This window comes from Lactuca virosa, chromosome 4 (assembly GCF_052849685.1).
Source record: "Lactuca virosa cultivar CGN04683 chromosome 4, Lactuca_virosa_CGN04683_v6, whole genome shotgun sequence".
NCBI classification, from domain to species: Eukaryota; Viridiplantae; Streptophyta; class Magnoliopsida; order Asterales; family Asteraceae; genus Lactuca; species Lactuca virosa.
In genome coordinates this window covers 441,368,327-441,382,521 of record NC_136429.1, presented here as the reverse complement: position 1 = coordinate 441,382,521, position 14,195 = coordinate 441,368,327, and the positions used below count along the sequence as shown (strand labels likewise).

At 35.9% G+C, this 14,195-nt stretch overlaps 1 pseudogene; it reads left to right on the top strand.

Moving 5' to 3' along the window:
- Positions 1–11,650: 11,650 nt before the first annotated feature.
- Positions 11,651–12,614, top strand: LOC145106684 (uncharacterized; annotated as a pseudogene).
- The last annotated feature ends 1,581 nt before the right edge of the window (positions 12,615–14,195 follow it).

Genomic DNA, 14,195 nt, shown 5'->3' with positions numbered 1-14,195 from the left:
ACAGGCACCGCCATCGGTCCTCCTCATCCCTGCAAACTCGGACAATCGGCCTTTTTATGGTCAGTTTGGTTGCTGTGGAAACAAATCAACCCCTTCTTGTGGCAGTCCCTGCTCATGTGACCCTGTTGTCCACACGCATAACATCCCAAGCCTCTTGCTCGACAAGCCCCACTGTGTGGCTTACCGCACTTGGCACACCGACCCCGACCCTGCTGTCCCCTAATGGACGAATCAGAGGTGTTACACTTTTTAGCCTGACCTACAGCTGTCTGAACCTGCTCCGGCTTTCGCTTAGTGTGAAGCTCCAACTCCATCTCCCGCTCTCGGGCCTTCTCTATCATCTCATTCAGGCTTTTGCACCCTGTAAAGCTCACAAACTCACGGACATCATCCCTCAGCATGGAATGATACCTCATCCTCCTCTTTTGCTCATCCGCAGCATACTGCGGGATTAACAGTGCTCACTCCCGAAACATGGTGGTGATCTCTGCCACAGTCTCGGTGGTCTGCTCGAGCTCCTGGAACTCCCTCAGCAACCGTTGCACCTCAATAGATGGTGCAAACTCCAGATCAAAGTTTCTGACGAACTCTGCCCATGTCATCTCAGCCACACCGGCTACTCCCACCTGGCTAGTCATCTCCCCCACCAATCCCTGGCTCGGTCCCTCAGCATACACGAGGAAAATCCCACCTTTGCCGCTTCGGGGAAAAAGCTCGGGCATTGGGCATTCTCCATGTCTGCCACCCAACGTCGACTAGCTATGGGGTCCCTGACCCCGAAAAACTCAGGTGCTCAGCACGCCTTCAACTCCCTGAACGAGGGAGTTTAGGCCCCGACCTGGCGTATAGTAATCTCGGCTCGGAAAGACCTGAGCTGCTCCTCCATAATCTCCATCATCCCTTCCTTGATTGTCCTACAAATCACTGGGCTACTGCATAACTCAAATCCTAGTCTATCTTAAGATTTGTTCAATCCCGTCAAACCAGAACTCAAATCAATCATAACAGGTTGCCCTAACATGTAAATTATACACAGAACAAGATCAAATAGACTTTCGAATAGCAGACTCTACCCTAGGACCACAACTAGACAAGGAGCAGGAAATAAGGCCAAATCAATCATTCTAAGGCTATAAGATCCTAACCGTATAAAATTTTTAAAGCATACACATAGCATTGCACTCTCCCTTTTTCGGTCTTAAGAAGTTTTAACTTTGATTTTTTAAAACAATTTTACCATTTCCTTGGTTTGAGTCCTGACACACCCGAGAGTGTGCCCGAATCCCTCAAACCAAGGCTCTGATACCAACTTGTAACGACCCAAATTTCCAGATAAGTTTTTCATTTTTAAATCACCAAAACATTCCCATAAAATCTAAAATCTCAATAACAATTGTTTTCAAATTCCATAACATAAAACATTTTATTCAAAATATTAGAGTGCCCTTGCCCTTAGGCTATGAAGTACCTGAAACAATCAACAAATTCTAAGCTAATGCTTAGTGAGTTCCCTATAGCATACCCCACATAATCCATATAATCATATAATCCATATTATCTATATAAGCTACATAAACCACATAATCCATGCATACTAAAATATAAGGATGTCGTGGGCTCCACCCAGGGTCTTATACCTACATGTCATGGGCTCCCCCCATGGTCTTCGCCTAGGATGCCATGGGATCCCCTACATGGTCTGATATCCTACTGCCACGAGCTCCCCCCGGGGTCTTCCATGAAAATAACACAAAGTCAACAAGCATACCATATATCACAGAAATAACTATCATATTATATAACTCATATATAAACACACAGGGATGCCATGGACTCCGTCGAGAGTCTTACTCCTATGTGTCATTGGCTCCCCCACATTGTCTTAACTAATTGCGATGGGCTCCCCCCATGGTCTTTACCTGGAATGCCATGGGCTCCCCCACATGGTCTTATATCCAACTGTCATGGGCTCCCCCTGGGGTCTTCATATATCTAGTCAATAAGTACTAGCACAATCTCATATACATGCATACTAGACATATCGAAAACGAATCCACAATAACCACTACAACTAAATGAATGGGTCAGCCTTGGTGCCTTAGACCCATTAGTATGGTGAGGAGACTCACTTCTCAAGAAATGCTGAAATGCTAAGATAAGTCCCAACGCGCAGCTCCAACTCAAATGTCTACAATCATTATGTGACTGAGTTTGTCAAAATCGCGAAATACGAAAAATACACTTAAAGTGAAACGTGGTCAACCCTAGTTAAATTCAAAGTCAACAGTCAAGGTTAACAATCCATGTTGATCCAACTCGTCGAGTGCATCTAGAAACTCGTCGAGTTCCTTTAGAACTTAAAAACCGTGAAAACTCGAGTCAACTCGCCGAGTTGCCAAACAACTCGTTGAGTCGAGTTACCTCACCAAATCGACAAGTTCACTCAGAATCTAAAAGCGGAAAAACCCTACTCAACTCGCCGAGTTGGCTATGCAACTTGTCGAGTTCCTTCAGCCCTTTTATCATTCAAACGCTTTTAAGCGAAACCAAGGCTCCAAACTGTAGATCTAGTCTTCTAGGGCTGAGATACTATGTAAAGCTGCAAGCTTTACGTCCATGCATGGCATTAAGGGGGCTAATTTGTTAAGACAAGGCTTAACAAGGGGTTTAAGAAAAGTAAGTTTGTGACAACCCGTCATTTCCATTCTTGTAAAAGTCAAACTTGGTCAACTAGATTCAAACTTTCCAATGAAGGTTAAGCTTATTTTCTTTAATTATTTTATAGTTAGATTAAAGAGTTGTATGTGTTTAGACCTTGTATTCAAAGGTGTAGTGTGTTTAAGGAAGGAAATCCTTGAAAACCGAGAACCTTCGCATGAGCCGCAAACCCCTCGTATGGGCTGTAAAATCTCGGACCGCAAACGGTTCGGACCGCAAATGGTTTGGACCGCAAGCGGTTTGCAGCCGTGAACTCCTTCGGACCATGAACCTTCCTCGGACCGTAAACCCTACCTATATATATGTGTTTGACTGAATTTATCCTCACTTCTACATTTCTAGCCGCAAACTCAAGCCTTTTCTCTCAAAGTCTTCAACCGAAAACCCAAGTTTTCTCTTATCTATCATCCGAAGAGCATCCAATTCACCTTCGGATGTTGTTAAGAACATCTATTGTTCTTCGTTTCATCGATCAAACACCCCTCAGTTCTGGGTTTACAGTCGTGAACCCTTGAATCTTCCTTGTTTCACCAAGAACACCAAGATCACACACTTGTTTCCAGCCGAAAACACTTGAATCATCAAGTAGCCATGAACCATTTATGGCCGTACACACACCGAAGCCCAGCCATGAACACCGAAGCCTAGCTGTAAACACCTTGCAACCTCTTGATTTCGGTTCTAACACTTCTTTTGTAAGTAGTTTTTCCATCATAGGTTATTTCCTTAACTCCTGTGAGATTATATTCACTAATTTCATGCCAACATATTACGTGAATTGCTATTTAGGACTTTTTTTGTCTCGGGATCTAACTTGTGGAAACAATCAACCTATATCGAACATCCAAACGAATCACTCACTTAAAGGTGAGTTCATACCCCTACAATTTACCTTTTAAAAAATGCTTTTAGGGGGGGATACAAGTAGAACACATTTTATTGTGTTAACACTTTCATGTGAAAACAAACGAACAAAGGATTTCTTATGCTTATAATTGTTGTTAAAATCATTTCAAAAACTTTTTTAAACTATTTTAGATTGTTGTTTATTATCAAAATCGTATTCATTTATATATTTATGTCTAAGTATGCTTTAACGGACTTAGGACTATTGCTAAACACCTTGACTCCTGTTCCTTGTTTGGTTGTGGGCTTAGGGTAGGATCACTAGTCCGACTGTCGGTTAAATCATAGTTATACTTGCTAAATATATGCATGAATATTAAACCCCCATTTTTAAAGAACATACTTAACTCAGTTGCAAACATTGGGCAATTGAATCTTTTCTACAAATCATTTACAATTCAAACAAATGTACTAGTAAACTATAATAGGTATAGTTTAGAGGATCAATCAATATATACTATTTTATAGAATAGAGGAACAATACATGAGTCAATGCATACATACTATTACTATACATTACAAAGTATACTATTCATTTACGAGAACAAAAAGGAACTTACATACTATAACAAGAACTAGTTAACTAAAATGTGAGATGCTATTTCATGGCATAGCAATATTCTTTTTATGTCACGTTTTGTAACCAGAGTCTCTTGGAGGGAGAGCGTGAGTTTGTGTATAGATCTATACATGATTGACCATCCCACACCTTGCTGTTAGCTACAGTGGGACCTGCAGGTCTACGGGTGACAAATGTCATACCATTTTCGACGCCTGAAGAACGTCGTGTTTTATACTAGTCAATCAAGCATGGTTATAACCTAATCACATTTAACCTAAATTAACCAATTTGGTTACAAGGTAGTTAATACATCAGTAGTTTACTTTACATAATACTATTGTAAATCTTTATTTTTCATTACATTCATACAGTGATATTCTCGCATGAGAAATGCATACTATTTTTCTAGTAAAGATGGTTTTACAAATATGGAAAACTTACATTTTATACTATTCAATTACAAACATACCTTTTACAAGAGAACAAACATACCAAAATGTCGGGTCTTGGGTAGAAGACTACATTTCATTTTTAGAATAAAATATAGGATTTTCTAAGAAGTATACAAACATTTTACTAAACAAACACAAACATTTTCATGAAACAAATACAAACACTTGACATTAAATACTTATGAACTCACCAACTTAAATGTTGATACTCTCTTTCAAAATAACTTGTATTCTCAGGTAACCAGTAGGCAGGTACACTGGATCAAATTTTTGAGAAGACGGTACATGTTCAAGACTCGTCTTTTAGTTTGATATATATAATTTTTGGTGTCTTACATCTATACTCAGAACATACATGTATTAACTATTTTATTAATGCAATGGATGTTGTTGCTTGTTTTACTATTATGCATTGTTATGATACTGCACATGACGTCCTCTGCCTCCGAATGTTTCCGCCATCTCAGTTTGGGGGTGTGACAGATTGGTATCAGAGCTTGATAAAGCTTGAGTCTTTAGGCCTAAGGGGCCTAGTAGTGTCCAGATCTGAACTCTTAGCTTCAGGGCATGCTCAAGACCAAGAATGACTCAAGAAGAAGCTAGACATGACCCTAAACTCTCTAATGGAGAGATCTACAAACAAGTGATCAAGGTAGTGGCTTTTTACCTTCAAAAAGTTGCTACAACTGAGTAGATGCCGGATCTAAAGACTCCTTCCCACTTCAATCTCTTCAATCTTCAAGTTTCCTTCCAAAGAGCACAAGATTTACTCTCCAAACCTCACACACACTCAAGAAAGCACTAAAGCACAGCTAGGGTTTCTCTCTGGACAGTAAGGATGATGAGGGAGGCCACAAATGAGCCATAAGTTCTTTAAATATGGAACAAACCCCTGAAAATTAGGGTTTCCCTTTACAACGTCTACTCGTCGAGTTGGGACCTTCCAACTCGTCGAGTAGACCCTAAGTCCCGCGTCCAAATGATCTCTACTCGACGAGTTGGAGCTCCCCAACTCGCTGTGTTCCAGTCTAAAACCCTTAAATCTTGAAAAACAAATGATACCTGAAATGAGCGTTACATCTCGCAATGGTGTGCACAAAGGCGTGCCATGGTGTGAGGCATGGCTTCGCTGTTACGAAAAGCCTCATAACGTTGTTGTTAGGCGTGGCTCGTGGCAATACGTGATATGGCGTGCCATGGCGCGTTATGACGTTTTATGGTGCGTGTTTTTTTGGTTTGAGACACATTTTTTTGCTCTTTGTTATGTCTTTTCGAATCGGGGATACAAGTATTCTGTTGTTTGTTAACTTTTTATTATTAGTTATTGATATAAAACTTCTAAAAAGTAGTTATATGTAATATAATTTTTTATTTATGTGGTAATATAATTATAAATTAATACAAAATCGCCGCCTTGAAAAATGTCATGGCTCGTTAAGCTTGAGGCTTGGCCTTGCTGTCATGCCACGTCTCATGCCATTTAGAACCTTGGGTGTTGAGGTATTGAATATACCACAAAATAAATACTAACAATACTAAGTAGCAATATACTTTTAATTTAGGCATTTTCTCTGTTTTTTGTAATTTATTTGCATTTTTTTTTCATATTTAGGTGGTAACTACACTAAATAGAAACGTCCTTTTGATTTAGACCATTTTACTTTTTTTTTTTTTGCAATTTATTTGATTATTTTTACCAAAAAACGACACTAAATAGCAATATACTAAATATCAATATACTTTGAATTTACACATTTTTGTTTTTGCTTTTTGGAATTTATTTTAATATTTTACCAAAAACCAAAGTGTATTGCTATTTGTTGCATTTTTTTTCATATTCAGATGTTAAATGTAGTAAATAGCACTATATTTTTCATTTACTTCTTTTTGTTTATGTTTTTTTCATTTTATTTTCATTTTTTTTACCAAAAACCAAATATAAATGCACTACATAGCAGTGTACTTTGAAGTTACAACTTTTTGTTTTTGTTTTTTGCAATTTATTTGGATTTTTACCAAAAAAACAAAGTACATTGCTATTTGTTGTATTTTTATTCATATTTAGGCTGTAAATGCACTAGATAGCAACGTACTTTGAATTTACACCTTTATGTTTTTGTTTTTTGCAATTTATTTAATTTTTTTTACCAAAAACCAACACTAAATAGCACCATACTTTGAATTTACACCTTTATGTTTTTTTTTTTTTGCAATTCCATTTTAATTTTTTACCAAAAACCAAAGTACATTGCTATTTGTTCCATTTTTCATACATTGGTGGTAAATGTAGTAAATAGCACTATATTTTTAATTTACACGTTTTTTAAATGTTTTTTTCATTTTATTTTCATTTTTTTTACTAAAAACCAAAAATAAATGCACTAAATAGCAGTATGGTTAGGTGTCAGCTTGGATTTCTCAAGTTGTTGGTCAGGTTCAGTTATCTTCTAATTTCATAAAGTGGTTGAGTGTTAATTTTCAAGAAACTTTCCGTAAAATATAAGTAGACTAAGTCATTTTTATCCAATTTTCATGTATCTGGCCTACAAATGGGTATCATCACGGTCAAAAATCAATTAGTGGAGGTATAATTTATATTTATATTTTTTTGATAATACTCTATTTTTTTTCAAAAATATACAACTCTTTCTTTTTAAGTCAAAAGTAGCGTGCTACTTCTATTTTTAAGGAAAAATAGTATGTTGCTTTCATTTTTAAGATATAAATAACATGCTTCTTTCATTAGAATATTTCTTTCATTTTTTTTTTTTAAAATAACATTCCACTTTCATTTACATAGAAACTTTCATTTTTAGGACAAAGACATATTGGCTGCTTCTTCTATTCTTGAGGAACTATAACGAAATCCAAAGTTGGATTGAATATATTATTTTCGTTATACCATAGGGACCATTTTTGTAATTCACTAAATTATTTACATGCAAAACCGTACTAAATAAATATACTACGTATCCCATGGATACTTATGCACCATAAAGCATCCTAGATTAGACACATTTAAACCAAAATTAAACTTTATAGCAAATTACATTTTCGGTCCCTTACTATAACTGATTTTTTCACTTTGGTACCAAATGGTTTTCTATTACAATTGTGGTCCTTATTTGAGGTGTTTGGTCCCCTTTCTGAGTAAAATGACTGTTTTTGAGACCAAAATTGCAACAATCAGCTGTACTCATCGACCAAAAAAAGTCGTTTGACTTGCAACAGGGACCATACGTGGTACCAAAATTACAATGTAAAACTTTTTGGGACCAAAATTGCAAAAACCGGCTATACTCAGTAGACCTGGCAAAACATGACACGACATGAAAACCCGAGACGAACCTGACACGAAATTAGCGGGTTAGGGTCAGAGATTTCGACACGTTTATGTAAACGGGTTGACACGACACGACACGATAATTAAATGGGTAGGGTTAGGGTCAAGACTTTCAACTCGAAGATGACTCGAATATGACCCGTTTAATTATATATTATTTATAATAAATTTCATACTTTTGTAAATATATTATATGTTATAGACTTGTAGTGGGCCAAACGCAAGAATTAGAAGTAATATTCAAATTTTCAAAGTTACTTAATTTTAGTCATCCTCACCACCTATCACTTTTGCTCCCCAACTTTAACTCTTTTCATTTTTTCTTTTAAACTTACTATAGATTTTGTCATTCCATCTCATAACTCTAGTGTTTCACCTTTTTCTTTTTTCCTTCACAACTCCCACTTTCCAACCTTTAAAAATTTTCAACCCGAATGACACAACATATTTACAAAGTCTAAACCTTAACCCGAAACCCGACACGAAACCGACACAAAAATAAACGGGTTGACACAGCACAACACGATAACTAATCGGGGCGTGTTAGGATCAAACCCATTCAACCTGTTTAATATCTTGACACGACACGAAACTGACACGACACGTTTGCCAGGTCTAATATGTCACAACTAGAAATTTCGAAGTCTAGAAACCAAGCCAAAAGAGTCCCGTACATGTAATGTTTATATCTATGCTATTATTATATCATGGTAATGTGATGTTTTTGAGGATTATGCTACCCTAAAACTCCTTTGAGCCATGCAAATTAAGGCAATATTGAACTTTCGTCAAAGATGATCACATAAACAATCATATTAAGGATCATACACATCTAGACCATAAACACTTCCCAGGGAAGCCCTTAACCGTGAACTACATTTTGTGGAGTGGTTTTGGCTGTGAACAACTTCCAAGGAATCTTTATGGCCGTAAACTACCTTAAGCCTTCAAGATTGGACCATGAACACCTTCCTAGGATCCCTTTAGGCCGTAAACCCTTTAGGGGGGCCCCTTTTGACCGTGAACCTTGGTTTAAGGAACATCTAGACCGTGAACTCCTTCCAAATTAAGTGTGTTCACGGTGGTTATGAGCTGTAATGCGTAGATTTCCAATACACACCCCAGTAATTCATGCATTATCCGACAGTAATCAAAGCAAACATCTAATCACTTCCTTATCCCATATTAGGGACCGTGAACCCCATTTCCTCATTCCATAATTCATATTTGCATTCTATAAACTCTCCCAAGGCTTCATCCAAGTTCCAGGAACCATTTTCTTCATCAATCCTCCTAAGTTCTTCTAAAATCCTCAAGAGGTTCATCCCACACTTCAAGTGTTCTAGGCTCTAACTCCTCATCTCATCTTTTCAACTAACTATCTTCTACCCAAGGTGAGCTTCATACCCCTCTTTTTGATGTTTTTCATGGTTTTGGGGGAGGATACAAGTCAAGGTTTTTGTTGAAATCATGATATAATTGCTTGTTATACATGTAGGCTAAGTGATATATGTGCTAAATCTATGAAAACTCCATATGAACTTGTCCTAGAATTCGAAATTTTGTGCAAGTTTCAAATGTTTAAACCATAATCTACAAATGGTGTATAGAACCAAGAACTAGCATGTTACAATATATGAGTCACAAATTTTTATGACCAAAAACCCTAAGGATTTCTTAAAAATTTGTTTAAAACAAATTGTTGGACAAAATATGTGGAAATGGTTAGAAAATAAAAATAATGACATTTTGGGGGACCATTTTCGGCCATATAAATATATAAGGACTATTTTGGATCATGGGATAAATTTGGGAAATTATTGAACATCTAAATTTCTCAAGGACCAAAAATGAAATTTTAGGATAAACAAGGGCCTTTTTGAATATTTTCTCAAATATAAGTCTCAAATAAACATTTTAGAAGAAATGGGCCATTTTCAACAATTCACCAAGTTTTGAATCACTTATGACACCTTTTGGCAAATATGGGACTTATTTGATACTTTATAAAAAGAAGGGCCATTTTTGCCAATACCGATAATATTGGGTCATTTTTGATAATTATGATTCCAAGTGGATTATCCTCAATGAACGAAAAACGATAGATCTAGTCAATGATTATAAATATGGTTATTTATTCAATAAATAATGGATTCTCACGACATGCTCAAAAACCTGTTAGTTTTCTAGTCAGACGCATCTCCAATGTACCTATATATATATATATATATATATATATATATATATATATATATATATATATATATATATATATATATATATATATATATATATATATATATATATACTATCTTATTATACAAACCTTACTATTTCTAAAAATAGATTTAAGACGTCCAAACCTTCAAGCTGAATGTACAAACATTTATCAACAAATTACAAAATACAATGCATTAAGTACAAATGTAAAATTAATATTGAAACATTCAAACATACATCCTTATCTTACCTAATATAGAGGATTTAAATTTTTAAAAAAAAATCATACTTTTTGACTAGAATGAGTCAACATAACTTTTGAAATCTATATATATCTTTATCTTTATACCTTAATAAGTATTTATCCTATAATGTTGAATTTTAAGAGGTATAACCCTCAAAGCATCGTATACAACACTTTATGCACTCCAAAAATCATCAATTTTATGCTAAACCTTAAATCTCGAGGATAGCTCTTGACATGGTGACATTCCTTATCCCTTATCCCGTCCAATAACTTCAACAAAAAGGCAACTTTTCCGCTCCCAATGTTTTTGAAAATCCTTCTTCCTCGGTAATACATGCTAAATTGAACAGACTTATCCTCACGCTCTGTCAATAACATCGCCCATTACAAATTACAATCTCATCTCTCTCTCTCTCTCTCTCTCTCACAGCTTGATGTGTCCATCTTTGATTCCATGTTGGTTTGCAGGTTCATATTAACAAAAAGTTTATGGAAGTGGTGGTGATTAAAATAACGACATCTCTACCCTCTCACGTAGTAACAGGTAGATCCCTAACACGACATTTATATTTAATCATTTTTATTATGGACTGAGTTGAATTCTTGTTTTTCTTTGTATAAGTTGTCATGATTTTAGAACCTGCACCGATTTCAAGCCCTAATTTTCATTCTCGATTTCGATTTGAAGGTAAGCAACAGTTAGCCAATTTATTTTGTCTAATGATCCTTCCATCTATAAAGAATTTCAGGTGTTTATCATCCCTCAATCTACGTATGCTTCCAGTCAACAACATATAGTGAAATCGCCCAATTTCACCTGAACCACCACTGAGGTTTCTATCTCTCTCTCTCTCTCTCTCTCTCTCGTGCTTCCGGTCAACAACATGTAGTGAAATTAGAGAGTCATATTCTCCGACAAACTACTCTGATTGGTGAGTTTTATCTCAATATTAACGTTAATATTGTAAAGAATTCGGTTTCCATTTCGTAATTCTACATTCTTGATATATGCGTTGTTGAAAAGTTATTGGATCTCGAAATATTTTGTGGAATTCGTGTAAGGAACAATTATGGACCTTCATTTGGAACAAAAGATTCATGGATTGCGTTATCTTGCTTATACGTAAGCTGTTCGTTGATTAGTTTTGTTCACGTATTGATTAAGACTGTTCTCTGTAAAAGTGATTGCATAAATCTGTTGGCCGGTGGGTGGGAATTGGATGATCTATTTGGGCGGGTTACTAGGGCAATGAATCCCTTGGGCTGACTGAGGGAACCAGATGGATTCAGCAAGAAGTTGGCTACATAAGTTTCAACCTAGAGATAGGTTGAGATCAAATACAAGAAGGAAGGATTCAATAAGTGATGGTGAAGATTTGAACAACCCAGCCATGGATGAAGAGGCATCAAATATAACAAAACAGAAAGTTGCTGCAGCTAAGCAGTATATTGAAAACCATTACAAGGAACAAATGCGGAATTTGTAGGAGAGGAGAGAAAGGTAGGTACATGATGTTAATAATGTTAATGAAACCCCATATGAATGAAGAATCTTCCTAAAAAGAAGTAACCCTTCCTCTTGATTTTTCATTGAACAGGCGAATCTTACTGGAGTCGAAATTGCCTGATGGAGATGTTTCTGAAGAAGACCAAAACAACTTGCTTAGACTTCTAGAAAAGAAAGAAACCGAATACATGCGTTTACAATGACACAAAATGGGAGTTGATGATTTTGAGCTACTCACAATGATTGCAAAGGGTGCATTTGGTGAGGTCAGAATCTGTAGGGAGAAGACAACAGCCACTATGTATGCCATGAAAAAGCTTAAGAAATCAGAAATGCTACGAAGAGGTCAAGTATGTAATTTTCCATAAAAGATAATACAGTATGTTTTTTTCTTTGAGATTATCAATTCCTTTCTTTAAATTGATAAAATCTATTTTCAGGTTGAACATGTGAAAGCCGAAAGGAATCTCCTTGCTGAGGTAGACAGCAATTGCATAGTGAAACTATATTGTTCTTTTCAAGACAACGAGTATCTGTATCTGATAATGGAATATCTACCTGGTGGAGACATGATGGCATTGCTGATGAGAAAAGATACCTTAATCGAAGATCTTGACTGCTTTGTATTTTTGGCCTTCAAGTTAATCGACTATTGTTGAAATCAGGTTCAAACTAACAAGATATTTTTCATGTTTATTTGTTCTCTCATCTAGGAAATGGAATCCCTCTCTCTCTCTCTTTCAAGTGATTTAGTCGAAATTCTTAAAAATGCGTCTTAGCTTTAAAGAAGAGAAGACACCATTTCTTTATTCTTCTTTTATGTAAGTTTTCCATCAATTTTAATAATAACTGTTTTGATATTCGATGTATTATTTGATCTGTTTGCAGGGTCTATTTGTTGATTACTTGATTTGTTGTGTTGATTTGAAGGTTAACCCAACAGCCAATTGCTTCTCCGTTGAACAGAATGAACAAGAATTATATTTTCAGGTAAAATTTTATCTTTATTGGAAATGGTCTTCTGTTACTTTTGAAGATGATAATAATAGTTTGAAATTGATGAAAATTTTAATAATTTTCATATTTGGGTGTTTTGTCTCGAACCAGTAAAAAAGGTAATGATGGAAGAATTGGGGTTGAAGGGACTGAACATGGTGATGTGGATGGGGTTGCTTCTGAGTTACAGTCCCTCAAGATTACCCTAATGATGTGTGTCTACTGTGTGACTATTGTGTGTGTCATATGTTTCAGTTATGACTATGTTTGAACATTGGATGCAGGTTACGGATGTTGAGTTTTTTGAGCATTCTAGCACTCCTATGGTGTACATGCAACCCTATAAATCTTGGATCTATGTTTTCTCTATTATACATGCAAATATTAACTATTCCAAGGTTTCATCCTAACTAGCATATTATGAAGCACCTATACTACAAAGTTCTAGTTAGATGACATACCTTTTGATGTAGCTTGATGTCTTCAAGCTTTAAGAGCTTAGCCCCAATAGTGTGGAAGCCTCAAAAGGAATCATAAATCACCAAAACACCTTGGAAGAACTTGAGAGAATATGTATGCACACTAAAATAGGCACACTCTTATTTTCACACACTTGTGCCAATTTTGTGAGCCAAGGACCCCTTTATATATTATGGAGGATTCGGGTTACATCCATGTAAACCCTAATACCCATGACCTTTCATTTATATAGGATCCATGAGTTAAAAGCTCCATGGACCATCCATGAAAGCTTAGCCCAACCTAAATGAACGTGGTCCATTCCATATATATAAGATTCCATATTTAATTAGTTCTTTTTGATCACTTAATTAATTCTAAATTAATTCTTGATCAATACTAATTAAATAATATGATTCCATATTAATATATTAGAACTTATAATATATTAATATAAATCATAAATATACTATTCTCAAAAGACTATCCATATAAATTGTGCCGGTGAAGTGCAACCCAAATGGACCATGCCGGGTTGGGTCAAGTACATACCAAATATAGTTATGGACTTAGACATTAATCCAACAGTCTCCCACTTGGATAAGTCTAAAACTATTATTGAGTATGACTTCAAAACCTAACTGGCAATCGTAGCTCTTAAAGCCGCTGTCGAACTCTGACCTTGTCAATGACTTGTCCATTAGATAAGGGATCATATATTCCTCCATTCTAGATATCATATGGACTGAGACATGGATTATAATCATTCTCTCTGTCCATTTGTT